This window comes from Juglans microcarpa x Juglans regia, chromosome 3D (assembly GCF_004785595.1).
Source record: "Juglans microcarpa x Juglans regia isolate MS1-56 chromosome 3D, Jm3101_v1.0, whole genome shotgun sequence".
Classification (NCBI taxonomy): domain Eukaryota; kingdom Viridiplantae; phylum Streptophyta; class Magnoliopsida; order Fagales; family Juglandaceae; genus Juglans; species Juglans microcarpa x Juglans regia.
The window spans coordinates 10,840,604-10,849,046 of record NC_054598.1 but is presented as its reverse complement, the minus strand read 5'-3'; the positions used below and the strand labels follow the sequence as shown (position 1 = coordinate 10,849,046).

Here is an 8,443-nt window from a genome sequence, read left to right as displayed (position 1 = left end):
CGGGCCCCGAGATTCTTCGGGCCTCGTGGACCAAGCCCACTCCCTCGGCCCAGCCTCGGGGATTACTCTCCTCACACATATAATAAATGAGTCGAATTTACTTGACTTGTATGTAACCTGAAGCATACTCGACCTAGTGACAACAAGTCCTAATATTTTTCTTCTTTTAATTTCTTAATATCGAAGAATACTATTGACTCCATTTCTTATTTGGGTTTTGCTACTCATCTTTCTCACGCACCACGCAACACACTTTTATTTATTTATTTATTTATAAAAAAATTATTTTATTCTTCTTAAACTAATTTAATTCTTCTACTCATTATTCATATACCATACATTTGGTAAGAGAAAAAAAATAAAAAAAGTATGGTGTGTGGGTTGATAAATATAATTTTTCTTCTTATTTAGGCATTGTTTGGATAATGAGTTGATCTCAGCTGATCTCATCTAATCATTACAATTTTTTCAAACTTTCAAACAAAATATAATAAATAATTCAACTTTTTCAAATTTCAAAATAAAAATAATATTAAAAAACTATATTCTAATAATATTTTATTCAACTTTCAACTCTCATCTCATTTCATCTTAACTCAACTCTCATCTCATCTAATTCCATCTCAACTCAACTAACATCTCATCTCATTTCAACTCAATTATAATAAATAGAATATTTCTTAGATTGGATCGGAGAAGTTATTACAAATAAGGCAAAATCAATTTGACTCTTGAACCAATGAATGAAATGTATAAGGTTTAATGTTATTGTTGATGACGTGTTTTGTACATGAGTACTAGGTCTAGTCACCAGCAACACAGAGGAAATGGTGGGCTCGAGGTTGTTTCGGGAAACCTTCGATGCAAAGTTAGTATTTCTTCTTTAGAGTATTTTCTTTTAAAATCATAGAGAGTCATTGTTACCTGATGTTTGGATTTTATACTAGATATCATGGGGACATCCCTTATTCTATGTCAAAGATTAGTGTCTCGAACACAAGCGTCAAGTCGTAGTCTTTAATACGGCGTGGTATCCTGGGTTGTGCTTTGATGGTACGCGGGTGGAGCGGTCACTTCTTGTGCACTCCGTCAAAGGCAGGAGTGTGGTTCGTGATCTCTGTCCGTTTTTTGGATATGATCCTTAAATGTGAGGTGATCCTGTAGAGGAGTGTCAAAGTTAGTGGGTTTTGTCTGCCCACATCGACATAGGTCTGCTGGTTCAAAGGCTCATGGGCTAGTGGGTCTTGTACAATTTGTGGACTAGCTATTTTGATTGTTGATGGTTTTTGGACGCACTGGAGAGGCCAGAGTTGGGCCAAAATGAGCTTGAGTATTTCAGTCAGGCCCAACCTAGAGGGGATGGGAATATTCCCTCCAGTTATCGACTCGGAGTCAAAACATATTGGTTCAATTAAACTTAATTAATATGTGGGGAACTCAATTAAACAATATATATCCTAAAACTTCAATAAAAGTTATTAAATTGCAATATTTTCAATTAGATATGCATTTAGAAAATATATTATCCCTTTTCCAGTTCCCTACAAAGATAGCCAATCATATTGAGAAGTTATAATGAGACTTCTTGTAGAGTGGAATGAGGGATTAGTTCAAATTCGATCTGACGAACTGGTTAATTGTTTGCACACCAATACTTGGGGATGGATTGGGAATTCATAATTTGATGAAATTCAATCAAGTTCTTATAGATAAATAGTTGTGACGACACCAACAAGAAAATGGGGTCTTATGGAAATCGATTGTAGATTTGAAGTTGGGGAAGTCTTAAGAAGGATGGTGCTTGAATGAAGTACGTGGATCACATAGAATAGGTTTGTGCAAACACGTTAGAAAATGATGGGAGACTTTCCTAAGCCATACGCGTGTTGAGATAGGTGATGATTCTCGAGTCAAATTGTCATGGATATGAGCACAATTTCTCAAAATGATATAGATATAATATTTATATAATTATCTAATAGATTATTATTTCTTTAAAATTATTTAATTTTAATGAGTCTGACTGAATATAACAAAAAGGAAAATCCGGGGGACCTTTGAATTGGATCCCGGATCCCCCAATTCGATAGATTCTTTGTTTTTTTTTTTTAAATAATAATCTTGTTTATTAATAAATTGGTGTTTTTATTTAAAAAAAACATGTTTAAAAAATATGTAAAAAACAAAGAAAAAAAAAATTGCACTAGTCATCCGGCTATCGTTTTATCCTACCGGCAGTAGCATTCTAATAAAATAATAAAAAAAATTGATAGTTGAGTTGTGAGTATGTAAGCGTCATGTAATAAAAAATAAATAAATATGAGACCTACATAAAACATAATTTTTTAATAATAAATTTTATTTTATTTAAATAACTGTACGACACTTGCATACTCTACAAATAAATTTAGCATTATTCTAACAAAAAAAAATATACAAATCCTTTTGATTTTCTCTCCTTGGTAATCACTCTACTAGTGGAAGGTTAGAGAGAGATGGCGTCTCATTGTTTTTAATTTCGTATCGGTACGGTCGGCATTTGTCGTATCAGCCATTAGGGCGGTACAGATATAATATATATTTCGTACCGGTTTAAATACCGGTTGTACCGGCCGGTATCGGTCATACCGGCCTATATTTCGACTTTTAATTTTTATAAACTACAAGTTTATTTTTTGACCTCTAATTTAGACCAAATTACTTATAATTTATATATATATATTTATATATAATTTATTCATATATAGACTATTATTTTAGAATATAATTTTTATATATAATTTATTTATATATTAATTATTTTGAAACGATACATGAAACGGTATGAATATCGAAATATTTCGTTCTAGTATCTTGACCGATACGATATCCGATACGGTATTCAAAACATTAGTCCCTAGTCTCTACCATTCTCATCAACTTCCACTCCATCAAAGTTCGTTTCCCATTCCAACTTTATCTTAACCCTTTCGAAAATTCGAGCTGTTCCTGATCAGAATCCGCGTTCCTGTTGTTCACGAAGAAAACTTTCTGTCGAGAACGCTGCTAATAATCAAAAGCAGGAGCTGAAGCAACCCGTTACCCAAGATGAAAGTTTGTTGTTCTTTTCCGATTTACTTACCATTTGTTACGGTAAATCTAGGCTCTTTTATAAATATGATCATGTTCGGTATCTTTATTTGTGTTGAATTTTTGGTATTATGTTCAGGAGTGGTTGGAGTTTAGAGTTCATTCACATGTTGGTGTGATTTAATCTCTTTGGTGTATAAAGTAACACTGAAATTGTATTTCTTAGGATTACAACTCGATTTAACGGTACGGTTGGATATGGACAGAGAACCTTGCTTTATAAGCTATGAGCTCTATACGTTTGGCATGAAGAGAAATTGCCCAAACTAGTTGGCATGGTTTCTCTCATACTAAAAAAACAATTCTTCAACCGGCATTCGTATTGCCTGTATGAATTTTCTACATACAGTACTTTTGGTGCCTTCTTATGGCAGCCATCTTGTTCAGTCAGTGTGCTTTCTGTGCTTATTGAAATTTTGCCTTCTCCCATCAGTTCACATTTCAAGCAGTGATAATTCAAATCTAGTCACATCTTGACATGACCATGTGGGCAAGGTTTCCCTTAACAAATCATTGAAATCCTACCATCTGCTTTACCGTGTAATCATTTTATTTGAGGAACGCAGATTATTCCCATGTTCGTGCTTGAGTCATACTACGTTGTGATTGTTATGACATGGGCATGGCTGAAGAGCTATAACTGAATATCATTTTGCTCTCTTCCTATGTTCCTCTCTTGGTGTTAGAAACCTTAGATTAGAGTACATAGCATAAGCGTTTACCTCAAGCAGAAAATCTTGGATCGGGTGTGGTTGTTCCACGGACCTTTCCACTGTTGCTGTTCGTCCAAATTCATCCTCAGCAATGGTGGTGTGTGCCACGTGGTAAAGACCAAGACAATACTCACATATTCCACAAACTATATCCTGGGACCGGAGAGACATTTGAGAGAGAAAATTCTATTTTTCTTTGTGATCTTTCTAAGGGAACAAGGAAAGAATCAAAAGAAGCTCTACATGAGTTTCTCTGTACGTGCCTCCTTGGCTGGCCATTATAGGCCAGCTCCTTATCTTGTAATGAAGTGCCCGTTTCAATGCAAGTGTAAAGTCCAACCATGACGACCAGGCGTTACATGTAAGACCAAGGGGTGCTGCCACTATGGGCGCCCCCTTTTCTACACTTGGACAAGCTTGTCCACTGCTGTCATTTGTTTATAGGTATAGTCCCAAAAAGGTTCACACTTCTGGCATTTTTTAGGAGATGCCACTATGCCAGTGCATGGTCCAGATACCTTCATTACAGATGTACAGCATCCATAGTGTCAAGTCTTAAATATCACACAGAGTTCACGCCATCAGTTTCTCTTGACCGGTTTGAGCTCCCCAAGCAATTTTTCCAGACCACGGATGGTGTTTGCGATACCAATATCATAAATAGAAATGCTACTTATTATTACTATGAGAAGATGAATGTAAAGTAGGCATGTTATCTGTATATGGAGTATCTATAGGTTTTTCTTGGGTTTCTGTTAGTTACAGCCACTGATAATTAATTCTTGTCTGCACATTACTTTCAGGAGGGTATTTTTAATTATTTTTCTTGTTATTGCAGGGTAGAGCATTGCTAAAATCAATTGGGGATTTAGAGCTTTCAGGGGCTTATGCAGAGGCTTTGAGAAAGATGGGGCATGATTGATGTAGCTAGGCTGGTCAGATAGTTCGACAATACAACAATTCATCTGCTCTTGTGGATCGCTTCTAGGTGAGTAAATGAAAATTAGTCATAGTTTCATGCCATTTGGTTCTATGACATAATGGTAATCTTGGAAAAGGGAACAAACCCGTTAGCCACATATAGTTACAATTGAGCCGTTAGGAGCTTCAGACTAATCTAATTTAGCAACTTAATAGATAAACGAAGTGACTGACTTTTTGATTTCCAAATAAATCTGTTAGCAATTTGGACTTGCTAGTCTTCAAGTAATAAAGTTCTCTCAGCTAGTTCTATGGGCCACAGCTGTGGATTTTTGTGGCCTCAATTTTCATGATTTCCTAGTTTCTATTTCCTCTTCCTAAATATACCATCTTGTGTACTTGGGCTATGCCTATTCATATCAATATAATCGTTTACTTATATATAAAAAAAAAAAAAGTTCTCTCAGCTAGTTGAACTTCAAATATTACCTAAAACTCTTGACTTGTGACTTTGACGACTCCAAGAGTGACATCCTAAAAGTAATTTTGTGAGAGTACAAAAATTGAAAGCCTAACTCGGACTTGTTACTGAAAATAATTTTTTCAAACGCAGAAACTTATCCAGCATGAGGCACTGGCATACACTAACCTAACACAGACTTGCTACTTTTCAAGTGCCTAAATTCTGTCAGTTGATTATTCACTAGAAACAGATGCTGCACTTGGGTATGGGGGATTAGGGTGGCTTGCTTCCTGCTTTCTAGGCACTGAAAAAATTAAATTGTACTGCATGGGGACATAAACTTAGATTCAAGTATAGCTTATTCAAACAGGATATCACAAAAGATGGGGGCAGTAGGAAGTTGCTGAAAGTTGACTTGAGGAATGATACGGCTGTGTTCATTATCAGTTAGAGCAACAATATTTACAATGTGCGTTATTTGTTATGGTTACATTCTTAAAACTTCAGTGGAAGCATTGCTAGTCACAGACTCCCATGTACTCAAGTGCAATGGAATTTGCTTATTCCCGAGTATGATTTTTTTGTTTATCTCGTGGTTGATTAAAGCATCTTTTATCAGATGGGCAATCCCTGGGAAATTGTAAGAAATGATGTATACCCTGGGAAAAAGTAGTGACTGAATATTTGTGGTCCTAATCACATCACTACTCACAATATTTACAATGTGAGTTATTTGCCTTGGTTGCTATAGTGTGATAAATACCCTTGAACAACATATGAATATGAGTTGCCAATGCTTTTCATGTGCTTACTATAAGAATGAAAGTTTCAAAACAGCCAAAATTATCTGGTTACTGCTGAATTTGAGTGTTGCCATATTTGATGTGCATGTTATCTATGGTGTATTTTCATGTGCATAAACTTGTTCTCGTTTCCTTCTCATCTATAACTGTTATATCAGCTCTGTACATGTCGTATTTTCACAGGTCTTATTTTAGTTGTCCACAGTTTGCTAATAGTGAAGAACTCCAATATGAATGGAGGGAAGAAAAAAAGAAGAAGAATCAAGTTCAAGGTTGCATCCTTCCTCGAGGAGAAATCTGGCTATGTTGTCAAGCCTGATGGAATGTTTGGTGTCCAGGTTATTCAATAATGATGAACTATATATATATTCTTTGTTCTCTTTTAAGTTGTTTCTGTTTTATTGAATACGATACCATGCAAAACAAGAATCATATTCTGTTTTTTCACTGAGTTTGTCGTATATCGTGTAAAGAAACAGAACCATAAGAGGAGCTACGAACAGTTGGAGCATATCTTTGAGAGGCACAAAAGCCAAAAGCTTGCTTTTGTTTATACAACTCATATGGATAATGTGAATCATCTTTTGGTATCTGGAGCCTCTTCTACATGCTAGTTATTTACCTTGGGAAATAGTAAAATTATTTTATGTATGCTCTGAGATGAAGCACATCAATGAATGAATTCAAGAGGCAGTTATTGAGTAGCAGGGGAAATTTCGTTTCTTTTGGTATGTGTATTTGGAGGAAAGGCATTTGCACAAATGCCCAAAAGCTAAGAGGATTATGAAAGTCATCAAAGATGTAGGAGCCGTTGTAAATCATAATCCCGAAATTTCTTTCATCAATTGAAATCCATAACTGGAAGTACTGTTATCCATTTCAAGTGAAATAGAGACCAGAGAGGGTGCTATTCTGAGTCATAGATAACAACGAGACTGCTGTGTTGCATCTCATTCTGGCTTCTCTCTATATGGAGTAGGACCAAATGGGCTTCATGATAAGGCAAAGCTATAGCCCACTAAGTAAGAAAAAGCAAAAGCTTTCATGGGCGATGACCATTTTTACTCCTTTCAGTTTGACTCTTTCTCAAGGCGACAATTCTGAATGGTATTTGCTGCCTGTAAACTTCACAAAAGAAGCTTAATCACTGCCAGACACAAACCCTAGGCTTGTCCATTGATCTCTGAAAGTTTCAGTTGGAAAGACCCTTTCAAACAAGGGTCCTGGCTACAGCTAAATTCTATCATTTTATCTCGTCTACTTTGATCCATGATAGTAATTAGTCCTGTATCAAATACTACCCAAAATAAATAAATAAAAAATACTCCACTTTTGTAGTTAGTCTTGTATTCTTTTTCCACCCTCATTCTTTTTACATGTTATTTCGTTTGATGAAATCTTCATTGGGTTTAGAGAAAGGACAAAAACAAACTGCAGCCAGCCAAATTATGCTGAGGAATTGTATCCAATATTCCCACTTGAGTAAGGTTGCATTTGGATAATGAGGTATTTTCAGGTATTCTGTGAATAACAGTAAAAAAGTAATAAAAAAGTAATAATATAATATTGAATAACAGTGAATAATAGTGAAAAGTAGATGAAAAATAATAATAAAATAATAAATAGTAATGAGATATTCGCTCAAACAGTAAGAGAATGTGAATCTCTCTCTTTCTCTCTCTCTCTCTCAAAGCAACAAAGTGCTTAGCTATCAACCATAGAAAAAGGCCCCTGTTACTTCATGTGGATCCTACAAAGGAAATCACTGATGATCTTCAACTGGGAAACACTTTTTATAACTAAACTCCAATCGAGCACATCAATTTGAATCTTAGTAGGGTCCTCTTAACCTAAATTAAAGGCAAGGCAGGCAATGTCTGATCGTCTCCTTTCACCCTCGGAAGCAACGCAATTAATTAACAACCCGATATCTTTTACCAATTATAAAGAAGATCGATAACACTTTCTGTAAAATTTTAACACTAAACCCATCTTATTGATCTACAGTTTTCATTTGCCTGAGATGGCTTTAATACAATGAACAGAGAACCAAAAAAAAAATTGCTTTTGTGTGTGAAAGTGATTCCATAGATCCCCTTTTAAAATTCTTTAGGAACCACCCGGGGAAATGTGTTTGCATGCCATTTAATTAAAGTGGATCGAAAACTGGCCTAACATTCTTAGAAAATATGCAGACTGAGATGCCTTAGAATATGATTCCTTTTCAAAAGTTGCTTTCAGCCTCATCTTTCTGAATGTCACGTTGAGGTGAATATCGCCTAGAGTACCCTAGACCCATGGTTCGGCAGAGCAACAGACAACTTTTAAAATAGATTAAAAATAAAAGCTTCATGTTTAGAATCACTTTAATAATTTGCATATTTCATGCCTCCCCTCTCTCTCTCTCTCTCTCT

The 8,443-nt window shown here is 35.4% G+C and overlaps 1 long non-coding RNA gene across 1 annotated transcript; it reads left to right on the top strand.

Moving 5' to 3' along the window:
- The first annotated feature begins 2,898 nt into the window (after positions 1-2,898).
- Positions 2,899-6,619, top strand: LOC121254041. The gene is made up of 3 exons (XR_005938555.1): positions 2,899-3,132; positions 4,681-4,830; positions 6,235-6,619. It is a non-coding gene; the product is annotated as an uncharacterized LOC121254041 (long non-coding RNA).
- Positions 6,620-8,443: the final 1,824 nt, after the last annotated feature.